Source organism: Saccopteryx bilineata, chromosome 4 (assembly GCF_036850765.1).
Source record: "Saccopteryx bilineata isolate mSacBil1 chromosome 4, mSacBil1_pri_phased_curated, whole genome shotgun sequence".
Lineage (NCBI taxonomy): Eukaryota > Metazoa > Chordata > Mammalia > Chiroptera > Emballonuridae > Saccopteryx > Saccopteryx bilineata.
The window spans coordinates 287,264,077-287,281,165 of NC_089493.1; the positions used below are offsets into that span (position 1 = coordinate 287,264,077).

The 17,089-nt window shown below is 47.0% G+C and overlaps 1 non-coding gene across 1 annotated transcript; it reads left to right on the forward strand.

Annotated features, from left to right (window-relative positions):
- The first annotated feature begins 7,903 nt into the window (after window positions 1–7,903).
- TRNAA-AGC (transfer RNA alanine (anticodon AGC)) lies at window positions 7,904–7,979 on the forward strand. The gene has a single exon. It is a non-coding gene; the product is annotated as a tRNA-Ala (tRNA).
- Window positions 7,980–17,089: the final 9,110 nt, after the last annotated feature.

Genomic DNA, 17,089 nt, shown 5'->3' on the forward strand with positions numbered 1-17,089 from the left:
CAGCCTCTGCAGCAGTTGGTTCACTTGGTCAGGACTCTGCCTGTGACCACAACTTCTTTATATTTGGCCCTTGCTACAAACTCAGGACTAACACAGAAATCCTAATGTGCTCCGCAAACCAATCACATAGAACACACTGTAGGGTGGTCAGCAATGGGGAAGGTCACGTGAGGAACTCAGACCCGGGAACTTTGACTAGAGCAGCCCACAACCAAGCGCGCCAAAAGAAACTTCCCAGGAGTCCTTGGGAATAGAGTGACTGTCCGTCAGCCAGTGAGATTTCTCCACGTCATATTAGCTCACCCATCCTACAGACCCTTTAAATATCGCCCACGCGGATCACCCCATGCGTCTTCCCTGGCCTCTGTCCCCGGGGCCAGAGAACCTCGTTGGGCAGGATGCGCTGTACTAAATAAAGCTTTTGCTGTTCCACACTTTGTGGCTTCGGCCCCTTCCTTCTTCCTCGGTTGGGAAAAATACCTTACACATACACCTTCTTCCAGTCAGCCTCCCCAGCTTCCCCAAGTCCACAGTCTCCAATCAGGGTGGACCCAGAGCTGGACCTTGTTCTACTGTGAAGCTTTCTCACTACTCTGGATGGAAGTGACAGGCTGAAGCTCTGGCTATATAGCCCATCTGGGCAGGGGTCAGGGCATTGGAGAGCCCCACCAACTTAGGCCTGGAGGTTGCCCCACCTGGCAGGTGCAGAGCTAGAGACCACTACATTGGCCGTGTCTGCCTCTGGAGTGTTGGCTTTCATCCTGAGGCCAGTGTGTATGCAGGCCACTGTCTAACGGACTGAAAATGATTAGGGCAGTGCTGGCCAGAGAAGAGGTCACCAAGTGAAGGTGATGGTGGCCTTATCCTTGCTGGAGGTCCTACACTCCCTTTCAGGTCAAGGCCACAGGAAGGGGATAAACCTAAAGGACGTCATCTAATAAATACTCTGGTGGCTGGTTTTCCAGGCTGAAGGAACCTGAGGCGTGAGTTCTTGTAACGTAAGAAATATGTATTTGCTCTCTGCCCTTTGGTTCCTGACACACACAGAGCCCCTAACGCCCATCTAATTACCAGAGTGATACGGGTGCTAGGAGAATCTTTTGTTCTAACATTCGGTCTTTGGCCCCAGACCCTGACACAGAGTTTCTAAATCCCCTGGAATTTCTTGGATGACAAGAGTGTCTTTTGTTCCAATGTGGAGACACTGAGTAGGCTCTTGTGTGGGGGTTGGTCACCAGAAAGACCGAAGCTTGATTAGAACCTGGAACTTTTAGCCCCTCCTTCCGGGAGAGGAGAGGCACTGGACATTGAGGTAATGATTGATGGCGACTACACGACAAGCCTCCGTGAAAATCCTTGAGCTACAGGATCTGGAGAGCATCCAGGGTGGTGAACATGCAGAGGTGCTGGGAGGGTGGCAACTTGCAGAGGGCATGGAAGCTCCTAGCCCCTTCCCTCACACTTTACCCTGTGCGGCTCTTTCACCGGTCTGTTCCCGAGTCATGTCCTTCATAATAAACCAGTGACCTGCCTGACCAGACGGTGGCACAGTGGATAAAGCCTCAGACTGGGATGCAGAGGATCCAAGTTTAAAACCCCAAGGTTGCCTGCTTGAGTGCAGGGTCACTGACTTAAGCATGTGATCATAGACATGACCCCAAGGTCACTGGCTTGAGCCCGAGGTCGCTGGCTTGAGCAAGAGGTCACTCGCATTGCTGTAGCCCCTGGGTCAAGGCACATATGAGAAAGCAATCAATAAACAATTAAGGAACCGCACAAAGAATTGATGCGTCTCATCTTTCTCCCTTCCTGTCTGCTTATCCTTGTCTGTCCCTATCTATCCCTCTCTCTGTCTCTGTCACAAAAAAATTAAAAAATATAAACCGGTGATCTCATTTTACTATTTTCCTGGGTTCTGTAGGCCCTTCTAGCAAATTAGTGAACCCAAAGAGGGGTGTGGGAATCCTGGGTCTGTAGCCAAGTTAGAAAGAAATTTGTAAGTAACCTAGGCCCCGTTACCTGCGATTGGTGTCTGAAATGGGGGCAGACTTGTGGGATGGAGCCCCTAACCTGTGAGGTCTTCCATAACTCATGTTAGTGTCAGAATTAAGTCAGAGGAAAATAAGTAGGTGTCCACAGAAACTCGAGATTTATTGGCGTGGGAAATCACACACATCTCGTTTCAGCAGTGTTGGTATGTGACTGTGAGTGTGGTAGAGGAGAAACAGAGTCATTTTCCCTTCTCAGGCCCTGAGGAGGCCCCAGGAGAGCTGCCCTGGGGCTGAAAGATGAACCGGGTCAGGCAGCCTGGAGAAGGGCCAGGTGGGGGCTGGTTGGGCAGGGGAGGTCCCAAGGCTGGAGGCTTTGGTGCTGGGTCTCAAAGGACCCAAAATCCTGGGATTCAGAGCCTGGTTCTGGAACATGAGGCACACAGTATGTACTCAATAAATGTGTATTCAGTTAACTTTTATTTTGCCCAAAAGTTGATTTTATTCATACTCAAAACATAAACCATGTATAGCATGTTGTTTCGCCACATTCCTTAGGAAAGTAGGGCCTCACATCTGGCGTAGGACAGGAAAGGATTCCTGTCAATAACTTTTATGGTTCTAGTTGTATTTCGCCTGTAAGAAAAGAAAGGTGGGTCAGACAAGGCCCAGGACTGACAATGGAGGAAGGTATGGGCAGCCATTTGGGAGAGGCCACCAGGCCTCCAGGCCAATGCAGGGCCCCACTACCTTCTCTGATCTGAACTGTGCCTTCCCCAAACCATCCCTAGGCCTCCCTCTTACTCATGCGCAGTCCCCTTCCCACATCGCCGGCAAGCCCCAGATCTCCCCAGGTGCTAAACCCTAGCATGCTCTGACCTTATTATAGATGGCGTATCCTGCGACGCCCAGGGCAAGCGCACCCAAAAGGCCAGCAACCCATATCGCAGAACCTGTGGCCACTGCAGTCACACCGAAGACACCTATATTCTATATGGAGGAAGAATGGGGCAGGGTGACTTCAGTGACACCAGGCAGACCTCACAGGATAGAGACAATGAGGGGACTATGGGGATCAGGGTCCCAGACTGATGGGGTAAGGAAGGAACCAGAGAAAAGATAGGGACACTCAAGATGTCCCCATGCCACTGAGCTCAGTGGGAAGAATGAACTCCAATGCAGATGCTGGCTCTGCTCCCACCTCGGCAGTGAGCAGCTGGTGGCCTCAGGGCGGGCCTTGGGACCCTGCAGGCCCTGCCTCCTCATAGGGCATGGGGATGGCACTCTTCACCCCTGGGCAGGAGGGACAAAGCAGGTGGCTCTGTGAAGGCACCTGGAGCAGGACTGGCCAGTGGAAGTGCTCCCAGGGTGAGCTGGGGAGTCCTGGGGAAGCAGTGGGCCCCCCTCATAGGCCTTTTTTTCAACCTTGGGTGCACCCTGTCAATGAGGGACATAACCTAGGTCCGCTCCTGTCCCAGAAGCTGGTGGCTGGGCGTGGCTAGGCCTGATGGTGATGGCGGTATATCTCGACTCACCGCAGCGAAGGTTAGCATAGTCCCTTTTGCTTTCTGCATCTTCTCGAGGTATCCGAGTTCACTCCTGTGGGAAGTAAAACAGGTAGAATAAAACGTTCCCCAAACTGCATTCTTCTGCATTCCCTTATACCTCTCTTCTCAGTTTCATTTGGCCTTTGAATGGAGGGACCCTGGCACCAAAAAACAACAACAACACCCAATTATGTTGGACTAGACTGCCTCAAGGGCTTATTAACAGCCCCCGTATATTTGGAAGGGCATTAGAAAAAGTACTAAGGGAAATACAACTTCCTCAGAGAGCCCTCTTTGTCTGTGATATGTACCTGACTTATTAATAGCTAGCCCTACTGAAAGCTTCACAGGCCGACACTTCAGAGGCCTTACAGTTCCTTGGCAAGAGGGGGTACGGAATCTCACCTAAAAAGGTTCAGATCTCCCTAATCACTGTTAAATAACTGGGCTTCTGATTTTTTTATTTTTTTTTTACAGAGACAGAGTCAGAGTGAGTGATAGACAGGGACAGACAGACAGGAACGGAGAGATGAGAAGCATCAATCATTAGTTTTTCGTTGTGCATTGCGACACCTTAGTTGTTCATTGATTGCTTTCTCATATGTGCCTTGACCGCGGGCCTTCAGCAGACCAAGAAACCCCTTGCTGGAGCCAGCGACCTTGGATCCAAGCTGACGAGCTTTTTGCTCAAGCCAGATGAGCCCGTGCTCAAACTGGCAACCTCGGGGTCTCGAACCTGGGTCTTCCGCATTCCAGTCTGACGCTCTATCCACTGCGCCACCGCCTGGTCAGGCTGGGTTTCTGATTTTTGATGGAAAATAAATGTTATACATCCCCCCTTAAAAAAAAAAAAAAAATATATATATATATATATATATAGTGTATATATATATATACACTAAATTTGTTTCTCCCACAAATAAGCAAACAACTCAAAATTCCTACGACTGTTTTTGTCACATTTGGATCCCAATTATGGAGTTTTTGCTATACCCTTATATGAGGCTCTTAAAGAAGACACAGTAATCCTAATTTCTGTCCAGTGGGCCCAGGACTCATTGGAGATTTGAACAACTTATGAAGGCCATTGCCACTGTTCCTGCTCCTGGCCTGCCACACTCAGATAGGTCCTTCCTCCTCTATATCACAGGGAAGCTCAGGCTTAGTCTGAGCGGGTCAGTTCAGAAATTAGGGCCAGCTTTCCAACCAGCTGCCTACTTTTCCAAACAACTTGACTGTGTATTAAAGAATGGCCTGCATGTCTACAGACAGTAGCTGCTACTGCCCTGCTGATTTAAAAAGCTTCCAGCTTAGTAGATTAGTTGGTTAGAGCATCGTTCTGACCTGGCGAGTTTGTGGGTTCAAATCTCGTCAGGGCACAACCAATGATGACATGAATAAGTGAAACACCAAATTGATGTTTCCTTCTCCCTGTCTGTCTGTCTGTCTCTAAAATTCAATCAGTAAAAAAATTTAAAGGCCTCCAAATTAACATGGGCCCATCAGAGGAAATATATAGCCCTCACCAAGTATAGCCTGTATTAGAAATAAAAGAAGACAAATGGTTAACCAAAGGAAGAATATTATAATAGCAGCCCTACTGTTGACATCCTTAAAATAACCATAATAATTTGTCAAACCCTCAATCCAACTACTTTAATCCCTACTCCCTTGACCCCTAACACTGAAATAGAACACAATTGTTCAGAAATAATCAGTAAAATTATTCATCAAGACCTGACCTCTAAGATATTCCTTTTAAAAATCCTAATAAAATATAGTTCACAGATAGGAGCAGCTTCATAGAAACAGAAACTAGAAAGGCTGGATATACTAGTGTTAGCCTAGACCAAACCCTAAAGTTCCAATCTCTGCCTCCAGAAACTTTGACCCAAAAGGCTGAACTAATTGCCCTAATTAGAGCCCTTGAATGGGAGACAGACAATGGATTAATATTTACACTGAATCCAAATATGCCTTCTTTATTTTACATACCCATGCCACAATCTACAATCTGGAAAGAAAGAGGTATGTTAAATGTTAGAAATTCTGGCATTAAATATCAAGGCCTCATACTTCGACTATTAAAGGCTGTTAAAAACCAAAAGAAGGCTTGACCAGGCGGTGGCGCAGTGGATAGAGCGTTAGACTGGGATGCCGAGGACCCAAGTTCGAGACCCCGAGGTTGCCAGCTTGAGCGTGGGCTCATCTGGTTTGAGCAAAAGCTCACCAGCTTGGACCCAAGGTCGCTGGCTAGAGCAAGGGGTTACTTGGTCTGCTGAAGGCCCGCGGTCAAGGCACATAAGAGAAAGCAATCAATGAACAACTAAGGTGTCGCAATGCGCAACGAAAAACTAATGATTGATGCTTCTCATCTGTCTGTCCCTGTCTCTGACTCTCTCTCTGTCTCTGTAAAAAACAACAACAAAAAATACCCCCAAACAAACAAAAAAAAGAAATAGCTGTTATACATTGCAAGAGACATCAAAAAGAAAACTCAGAAATCACCCAGGGAAACTCCTGAGCTGACAGAGAAACTAAAGCTGCAGCTAGACAGTATATATATATTTTTAATTTATTGATCAGTTTTAGAGACAGAGAGAAAGGAAGGCAGGGAGGGAGAGAGAGGCATGTATTGGTTGCGTTCTGTATGTGCCCTGACAGTAATCGAACCTGCAACCTTGTCATTTTAGAGCACTGTTCTAACTCACTGAGCTAACTGACGAGGGCCATAGCTAGACAACTGTTAAAAGTAGGAGAAACATATCTCCAGCTCCAACTTCCTCTTTCCCCCATATTAAAGCTCAGCCTGATTACCAACCTCTAGATCAGTGATTCTCAACCTTTCTAATGCCGTGACCCCACAATACAGTTCCTCATGTTGCAGTGACCCCAAACCAAAAAATAATTTTGGTGGCTACTTCATAACTGTAATTTTGCTACAGTTATGATTCGGAATGTAAATACCTGATATGCATTATGTATTTTCCGATGGCTTTAGGCGACCCTGCCAGGGTCGCGACCCACAGGTTGAGAACCGCTGCTCTAGATCATAAATTTGCATCTAGCTATAACTTAAATAAGTCAGGATAATACACTTCTGAACAAGGCCAAATCTTAATCTCAAGGGTTCAACTTTAGGAAATTTCTTAAGGGGCTACACCAAAGCACACACTATGGTCAGGAAGCCCTATTTATAGGTTTAAGGTTTCTCACTTTCAACCCTGAACTATTTTCAACCATAAGGCAAATTACCAGGGTCTGCAAGGTCTGTCTTAATAATAACCCCCCAAATTGCTATCTGCCACCACGCACTCCTCCTGTACAACAACAGGGAACGTGTGGCCAGAGGATTGGCAACTTGATTTTATGGCTAAGCCCCACTGCAAGAGATAAAAAATATCTTTTAGTCTTGCCTGACCTGTGGTGGCGCAGTGGATAAAGCGTCCACCTGGAAATGCTGAGGTTGCCAGTTCAAAACCCTGGGCTTGCCTGGCCAAGGCACATATGGGAGTTGATGCTTCCAGCTCCTCCCCTCATCTCTCTCTGTCTCTACTCTCTCTCTCTCTGTCTCTCCCTCTCCTCTCTAAAATGAATAAATTAAAAAAAAATCTTTTAATCTTTATAGATGCTTTAACTAAATGGGTAGAAGCCTAGCCAACCAGAATTGGAAAAGCTACAGAGGTGTGCAGAAGTTTACTAGAAGTCATCCCTACATTTGGACTACCAAAGTCCCTCCAGGGTGACAATGGATTTTCTTTTCTAGCTCAAATTACTCAAAGCCTAGCTACTTCTCTAGGAATTAAACATAAGCTTCATTCCTCTTGCTACAGAGCTCACAGCCAGAGCCCAGGCAACTGAAGCTAGCCTGGCAGGATACTTATTCTATGGTAACAGGATCCTAGCTCAGGAAACAGCTGCATCCCTAGAAATCATTGCCAACTCTTCAACCCGAGTCCGAGAACAAATTAACTCTGTAGTCTCTGGACTCTTACACACCTAGAGAGGCTTACATTTGCTTACAGCCAGTCAGAGGGGAACCTGTCTTTACTTATCAGAAACATGTTACTTTTATGCCAGTCAAGCCTTACAGGTTCAAGAAAAGATAAAAAAAACCATTAACAAAGGCTCGTAACCTTAAAAAGGAATCTCAACTCCAAAGGTCCACACAAAGTCTCACATCCTGGTTTATCCCACTCCTAGGACCTCTCCTAATCATCCTTCTGCTATTAATCTTTGTATTTTGTATTTTAAATTTTTTAATTAAATTCATTGCAAATCTTTGTATTTTGCAATGTTTAGTTAAATTCATTTCTTCTAAGTTACAACAATTCCAAAACAAATTAATGGTAATAAAAGGATGAAGAAGCCCTGGCCGGTTGGCTCAGTGGTAGAGCGTCGGCCTAGCATGCGGAGGACCCGGGTTCAATTCCCGGCCAGGGCACACAGGAGAAGCGCCCATTTGCTTCTCCACCCCTCCGCCGCGCTTTCCTCTCTGTCTCTCTTCCCCTCCCACAGCCAAGGCTCCATTGGAGCAAAGATGGCCCGGGCGCTGGGGTTGGCTCTGTGGCCTCTGCCTCAGGCGCTAGAGTGGCTCTGGTCGCAACATGGCGACGCCCAGGATGGGCAGAGGATCGCCCCCCTGGTGGGCAGAGCTTCGCCCCTGGTGGGCGTGCCGGGTGGATCCCGGTCGGGCGCATGCGGGAGTCTGTCTGACTGTCTCTCCTTGTTTCCAGCTTCAGAATAATGAAAAAAAAAAAAAAAAAGGATGAAGACCAACCACAAAAACAGGATCTCTCATATAAAGTTAATAAGAAAAAATTTTAGTCTTTTAAGCAGGTCACCATTCCTCTTCAACAGAAAGTAGCTACAGAAAAAGAGACCTCCATCCATTAACACGTAGAAAGAACATTATGAGTATAAAATCTCTCATGGGGGAATGTTCCCCAAAATTGCTCCATCAAGTCAAGCCCTGCCAGAACTAGGGCACTTATCAACAGGTAGCTACAAAATACTGTTCCAGAAACTGACTCGACTTCTTTTCCGTTTGTGTTTTAGATCTAACGCCAAGCCACAAGTCACAGAGACAAACTCAATACCTGGTTGGAAAAGTCCCTTTCTGCAGTCCATGATAAGCACTGCACAATCCCAGAACCCTTTGCTTCACTGATGAATACCTGAATGAACATCAGTGTTTGTATACCTGGACATCTGTGTTCCAAAAAAGGAGAAGTTTGCTAACCTACTCCCTGATTGGTTAACCCCAGAAACTTCCGTGTCCTCAAGCCATAAAAACCCCTAAATCCTCCATTCAGAGCACAGAACCTGGGACCCTATCTCAGTGTTCTTACCCTCTGCAGAGCCTCAATAAATCTGCCTTTGCTTTTATCAGTGTTCCTGGTCTAAATTCATTCATATCAGGAGACAAGAACCCAAACTCATTGGTAACAGAGAGGACACCCCAAGTCGTCTTCCCTCACACTCCATTCCCCTAGGGCCTCTAGGATCTGCTCCTCAAAGGTGGAGGTCCCTGCCTCACAGGGATCCTGCCTGGAGTGGGTCACCGGGACGAGAGATCTGAGAGTTCATTGTCCTGGAGCCCAGGCCCATTCACTGAGGGTCTGTGGAGGTCCTAGGACACAGCTCTGTCTCAGGCTCAGGAGCCGCCCCTGCAGGCCTGGGGGAAGAGCTCGCCTAACCCTCATTGTTCCGGGCTCCCCAGCCTTGCCGGGCCACCTTCCTCAGCCCCTGCCACAAGGCCTCTCGCTGTCCCCATGGCCTGGAAATACCAGGGACCCGCCCAGAGGCTGCTCTCCATCTGCCCACAGCCTTGCTCTGCCTGGCCTGGAGAGGGGGGCAGCAAATGGTTGGAGCTGAGAAGAAGGAGATCAGCTTGACCCACCTCACTAGGCTCGGCCAGTGGCTGTCTGGCTCCTGTCCTCACCTCTTTCAAGACTGCCACTCTGGCTGGACTCCAGGGATCCCTTTGGAACTATGAACTATAACCACTTCTCTTAGGGTCATCCTCATGGTTTCCTGTCTCCTTACCCACCTGGTAAACTGTCCTCTGAGGGAGCTCCTGTGGCCACAACGCGGCCTTTTCTCCTTTGCCCTCACCTCCTGCCCACTGTCCTCAGCACCCCCCAGCTGCTGCTCATTCCTTGCAACTGCAGGCTTGGCCCCTGGCCCCCTCTCCTCTGCTCCACGGGTCTAATAGAGACCAGCAACCCCCTGCCAGCCCCTCCCTACACCAGGCTATTTCATCTGGCTGCTCAGAACCCTGACACCCCTCCGCCCCGAACTCAATGCTCCAAGCAGGACCCATGGGTCCAGAGGACCTGCCATGGGACAAACCTGAGGAAGACCTGAGGGGGATGGTCCTCTGGCAGGTTAGAGCGGGGGGGAGGCCGTGTGACCCCCAAGGAGATCTGGGTGCAGAGACAGGAGCAGCAGGGGTCCTTGACCCACTGACACTCCCTGCTCTACTCCCCTCACACCTCTGCCAAGTCAAAGGCACACATTCTGATGCCCAGATATCCTGGTTAATCCTGGCTCTCCCCTCTGTCTTCTGTAGCCCCATCTGGAAGGGAGATTTGATTTTCCTGCATGCAAATCACTTCCCTATTCTACCTGGGCTGAGGACCCCCATCTCTGCGGCTAAGCCTGCTGCCCTGTTCCAGATAATGAACTGGGATAATGCACTGTCAGACTCCACGTCTTGGTGAAGCAGTTCTCCTTCCCTGGCCCCCCAGCCAGTCGCCCTGCTCTCACCTTGGACAGAAGGCCAACTTCTCTCTTCCAGGCTCCCTCTGATTCTGGCTGGGCCAGATCTGAAAATAGACTTAAGAGTTCGTTTCCTGACTCTCCACCCTGTGCACCCACATGTGTATTATTAGAAAAGTGGTAGTTTCGCTGAAATCACGTGATATTTTTCTGAGGTTATTATGACTCATTTATTTTTTACTTGCTCAGAAGGAAATGCAATTAAAATAAAACTTTTTGTGAGACAACTAAGGAAAAGTGAGGGTGAATGAGAGGGAGAAACCTAACGTTTTCTGCACAGGCTTCCGACGTGGCTGATAGAGAAGAAATGTGGGTGAAGCCCAAGACAGTGCGGCAGTGCCAGGGGGTGGCAGGGATGGGGCCAAACACCCCACACTCCTCAGTTCTGAGCCACTGGGCCTCAGCCCTGAGCTTGTTGTGTAAACAGAGGCGCAGGTCCAGCATTTTTGTCCAGTCTTTGCCAACAATTTTGACAGAAAACTCTTCCTCTGGGAGCTCACAGCCAGAAGCTTTCAATCCTGAGAGACTTTTTGGAGGAGGTGACACTTTGGCCCGTGAAGACAATGATCAAGGAAGATCCTGGGGAAGGCCAGTAGAGGTGGCCTGAGTCTTACTGGGGACAGGTCCTGCAGGGGAGGGATAAGAACAGTGGGGAGGGGGGGATTCAGCCAGTTCACACAGGTTCAAAACTGATACCTAATTTTTTGTTGAGTTCAGCAAACCAGTTGTTAAAATGGCACTTGTAATCAGGGTTCTCCCTGAGGTGGGTGCCTGGGCAGCCACCCAATGTGGAAATCACCAATTTACCTTCCTTACTCTTTTTTAACGTTCATCTGTGCAACAGTGTATTCTAAGCACCTGTAGTAATGTTCACACCGTCCATAGGTGAAAAACATTGCAAGTGAGGATGCCAATGGAGAAGCAATATGAGAATACCTTAAATAACAGCTTTGCTGGGTTTTGTCAGGTATTATTTAATATATTTTCATTAATATTTTAAAACTTTCTTATAATCTAGTTTTGTGTACCTTTTTTATTGTTATTTAAGTAGTAATTGCATGAAATAATAAAATACCTTTCAGTTCATCTTTTTTTATACTTACAACAGTCATTAGGGCAAAGAATCAGTGGTTAAATTATTTGACTCTCGCCACTGAATATCACTATCCGCCACCTCCTCATCAACCATCTACCACCCACCACTCACCATCACTGTATCTCTGCATCTTCCTACCTACCTAACATTGCTGAGAATGCAGCCTGCCTGACATCTGTGCCCTGAGAACCATTAGAATGAAGAGTTCCTCTTGTTTGTTTGTTTTTACCAAGAGAGACAAAGAGAGAGAGAGACAGAATGAAAGACAGACAGGGCAGGAAGAAAGAAAGATAAGAAGTATCAACTTGTAGTTGTGTCTCTTTAGTTGTTCATTGGTTGTTTCTCATACATGTCTTGACCTGGGGCTCCAGCTGAGCCAATGGCCCCTTGTTCAAGGCGGCAATCTTGGGTTCAAGCCATCAACCTATGGGCTCAAGCCAGCAAACATGGGATCATGTCTATAATCCCACACTCAGGCAGGCAACTCTGCTCAAGCTGGTAAGCTTGCCTGACTGGGCGGTGGCGCAGTGCATAGAGCATGAGAGCGTGATGCAGAGGACCCAGGTTTGAGACCCCGAGGTTGCCAGCTTGAGCGCGGGTTCATCTAGTTTGAGCAAGGCTCATCAGCTTGAGCCCAAGGTTGTTTTCTTGAGCAAGGGGTCACTCAATCTGCTGTAGCCCCCCAGTCAAGGCACATATGAGAAAGCAATCAATGAACAACAAAGGTGCTGCAACGAAGAATTGATACTTCTCATCTCTCTTCCTGTCTATTCCTCTCTCTGACTCTCTGTCTTTGTCACTAAATAAATAAATAAATAAATAAATAAAATTAAAAAAGAAAAAAGCTGGTGTGCTTGTGCTCCAGCCTGATGAGCCCATCCTCAAGCCGGTGGTGACTTTGGGGTTTTGAACCTGGGTTCTTAGCATCCCATATCAACACTGTATTCACTGTGCTACCACCGGTCAGGTCAGAGTTCCTCTTTTAATGCATGATTATTTCACAATGAACTTAACTAATACCTTACCAACGGGCATTTAGGTACTGGTATTTTCTACTTTTCCTATTATGACATTATGCCAACACCATACACACATGGATGTTTCTGGTGGACCTGCCGTCCTCATGGTGCTCTGTGGCCCCTTCAGTGAGCAGCGCCCCCTGTGGCTCTGGGGCATTCTGCAGTGCAGGGCTCAGGGGTTTGGGCAGTTGGGTGGAGCACCACTTTATATTTTATAAACTTTTAAGTGGTGGCACTGTGATCTTTGACTTTTCAGCTGCTTCTGCCCCTCCTCCAGTACTTTCATATAAAAATGCTACCAAGCCTGACAATTATAATTCATGTCAAATAAAAGTTCAACTGCAACCTCTTCAAAGAGACTACTATATAACCCTGATATGACTGGCAATTAGACGGACATGAGAATGATGATGGGACAGCTAGAGAAAGTCACCAGGGTGGTAAGCCTGGGTGCCAATAAATGGGCAAAACTAAGAAAAGGGACCACCATAGTCCCAGGGTAACCTTTCCCCCTGACACACTGGGTTACTCTCCCCGAGTAACCTTTCCCCCTGACACACTGCTTGCTGTCTATGCGGTTACTCTCCCCGGGTAACCTTTCCCCCTGACACACTGCTTGCTGTCTATGCGGTTACTCTCCTGACCTCTATTCCCCTGACATGTTGCTAGTCCTGTTCGTTAGACCCTTTTAGAGAGGGGAACCACCAAGGGGGTGTGGACAAAAAGGGGTCACATGCTGAACTGCCGAACTTGAGGGACACTTGCATGGTGACCTTGCAAACTCCAAGACCTAGAGTAACCACACAGAATGATCTGAAATTAAAACTTTCTTCTTGACTTTCACTGTGCTGGCACAGTGGATGAGCATCAGACAGGGACACAGAGGACCCAAGTTCAAGACCCCGAGGTTGCCGGCTTGAGCACGGGGTCATTGGCTTGTGTGTGGGGTCATAGACATGAGCCCAAGATCACCGGCTTGAGCAAGAGGTCACTGGCTCAGCTGTAGCCCCCGCCCTCTCAAGGCTCGTATGAGAAAGCAATCAATGAACAACTAAGGAGCCTCAAGAAAGAATTGATGCTTCTTATCTCTCCCTTCCTGTTTCTGTACCTATCTATGCCTCCTTCTGTCTCTTTCTCTGTCTCCATCACACACACACACACACACACACACACACACACACACACACAAAAAGATTTCTAAAAGCAGTTCATGGTGGGTAGTCATGTTCTAGGAAAATATTTTACTCTAACAAAGGTCAGTGCTTACCTTAATCAAGCCTGCCCATTGTCTTTTGCATCTACAATAACCTACCTGATAACATGCCTTTGAAATGTAAGGGTCTTTTCCTGCCCCTCTCAGGGCAGGCACCCCACCAGAGCAGAAACCAGCAAAACCCCTCATTGTTGCTTTTATCATATTGTTAGCTACCTTATACCTGCCTTTGTAAAAGAAGATTCTGGATATACATTTGTACTTTTTATCCAATCCCAGAGACCTCTGCCTTGCTTTCTCCCGCCTCCCTAATCTAGCACCTATCAATTTCACGTAAGCCCTCGGGCTTCCCCTTTGATTCTAATGTATAAAATAAGTGGAAAAGCCGTTATTTTCCAGAGCATTTTCCCAATCTGTTGAGATTTTGCTTCCTGGCAGTTGTTGACAGTTTGGCTCAAATAAACTTATAAAAATTCTTACAAGTTTGGACGTTTCTTACGTTGACAGTGGCCAGAGAATAGCCCTGAGCATTGAGCCCCAAGGAAAATGAGATTCTGACCTACATCCAATACAGATAGGCTTCAGTTGTGTTTCATCTCCAGTAAGGTGACCAATCGTCCTCCTTTAGGGAGGACAGTCCTTCTTTTGTAAGTTCTGTCCTTTGAAAAGTGTCCTCCTACATGTCCTCCTTTTTGATATTGGAAGACTAATCTGTACATGTCCATATTTGATTGATGCAGAGTCGATCCATTGCGTGTGATGTGACATATTTTTATCTAAATGAGTACTTTTTTCTTACAATTATTATTACAAAATTAATAGACATGTAAACATAATTACAATATAAAATATTACAAATGTTTTTTTATTATGCATTCATCATATTATAGTGTATTATTATTGCAATGAATAAAATGTTTCTTTTATGATGTTTTCTTCAATTTATTTTTGTCCTTCTTTTCATTGTAAAAAAGTTGGTCACCTTAATCTCCAGGCCCAGACAAGCAGCAAAACTAGACAAACGACACCATGGCTGACATCAGAGCCCGATACATTGACTAATGACACCGTCCTGGTGCTTACCAATCCTGAAAAGACACACCTAAGAAACTGATGAATATTCTATTGTGATCCTCCCAAGTCCTCCAGATAAATACCCTCAAGGCTGCGCCCCAGTGAGACCCTCTCTATGGAGCATACCCATGCCCTTCCACCCCCTTCCTCCGGGCAAGTTTTCCTTGCCTTTCCACTTCTAAGCTCCAAGGATGCTTGCTTCATTTGCCTCTGTATCGTGTTTCCTGAGCCCATTTCTTCTATAGCTCTTTTCTTCTGCCTCAGTGACTTCCTTTTTTCTTCTTCTTCTTTCCAAGTGAGAGGAGGGGAGACAGAGAGATAGACACCTGCATGTGCCCCAACCAAGATCCACTCGACAACCCCCGTCTAGAGCTGGTGGTCTGCCCATCTGGGGCCATGCTTGCTTGCAACCAAACTATTTTTAGTGCCTGAGGCAGAGGCTCCATGGAGCCATCCTCAGCACCCAGGGTCAATGTGCTTGAACCAATTGAGCACAGCTGCGGGAAAGAAAGAGAGAGAGAGAAGGGGAAGGAGAGGGGTGGAGAAGCAGATGGTTACTTCTCCTCTGTGCCCTGACTGGGAATCGAACATGGGACACCCACATGCTGGACCGAAGCTCTACCACTGAGTCAACCAGCCAGAGCCTCTGTATCTCCTCTGCTTATAACCATTGAATTTAGGGTCCACCCAAATTCCTAATGATCTCATCTGGAAATCCTTAACTAATTATATCTACAAAGCCCTTTGTTCCAAATAAGGTCACATTCTGAGGTTCCAAGTGGACATGAAGTTTTGGGATATAAATAAAAGCATCTACAGCAAGTTTAAAAATCATTCTGGAGGCCCCAAGGAGACTAGAGACAATGCCTAGAGGCCAGGAGTCTGGGAAAAAGGCTGTTGCTGGAGTCCAGGCCCAGATTTGGACAGCAGCAGCTGGGAAGACAGAGGGCAATGTAAAGGAGAGGCTGTGGAGGTCGTGTCAGTAAAACTCCAGGGTTAACTGGATATGCAAATAGTGCGAAATGCTGGTTTTCTGGCTTGGATGACAGTGCTACTTAATCTAGGTGAGAATGACAGGATGAGCACATTTGGGAGGAGGGCATCTATCTGCTAGAACAGGGGTTCGGAAGCTTTTTGGCTGAGAGAGCCATGAACGCCACATATTTTAAAATGTAATTCCATGAGAGCCATACAATGACCGTGTACATTATGCATTATCCAATAAAAATTTGGTGTTGTCCTGGAGGACAGCTGTGATTGGCTCCAGCCACCCGCAACCATGAACATGAGCGGTAGGAAATGAATGGATTGTAATACATGAGAATGTTTTATATTTTTAATGTTATTTTTTTTTATTAACGATTTGTCTGCGAGCCAGATGCAGCCATCATAAGAGCCACATCTGGCTTGTGAGCCATAGATTCCTGATCCCTGTGCTAGAACCACAAATAAAACTCTCCACAGCCTGACCAGGCGGTGGCACAGTGGATGGAGCATCTGACTGGGACGTGGAGGACCCAAGTTCGAAACCCCGAGGTCACCAGCTTGAGCGTGGGCTCATCTGGTTTGAGCAAGGTTAACCAGCTTGAGCCCAAAGTCACTGGCTTGAGCAAGGGGTCACTTGGTTTGCTATATAGCCCCCCAGTCAAAGCACATATGAGAGAGCAATCAATGAACAACTAAGGTGCCACAACAAAGAATTGATGCTTCTCATCTTTCTCCCTTCCTGTCTGTCTATCCCTCTCTCTGACTCTCTCTGTCTCTGACACACACACACACACACACACACACACACACACACACACACACACAAATTCTGCATTGTCCTAGCCTGATTGCTCAGTGGATAGAGCATCATCCTCTCACATTGAAATCATGGGATCCAGCCCCAGTCAAGCCACATATGAGAAGGAGCCAATGAGAGCACAGCTAAGTGGAGCAGCAAGTTGATGCTTCCTCTCTCTTTCATGCTCCCTCTTCCCCCTTCTTCCTTTCCTCTCTCTCTCAAATCACTGGGAAAAAAAATGTTTTTAAAAAGAAAGAAAATTGCCTGACCTGTGGTGGCGCAGTGGATAAAGCATGGACCTGGAAAGCTGAGGCTGCCGGTTTGAAACCCCGGGCTTACCTGGTCAAAGCACATATGGGAGTTGATGCTTCCTGCTCCTCCGCCCTGTGTCTCCCTTCTCTCTCTCTCTCCTCTCTCAAATGAATAAAATCTTTTTTTAAAAAAAAAAAAAAAGAAAATACACATTTTCCTACTCACTTGAGCATAAAGAAACCTAGGAGGGAAAAAGCAGAGAGGACTGATATCCGACATTAATTACCAGCACATAGTGGGCAGGAACTGTGTGAAGAGGATAGAGGAGATG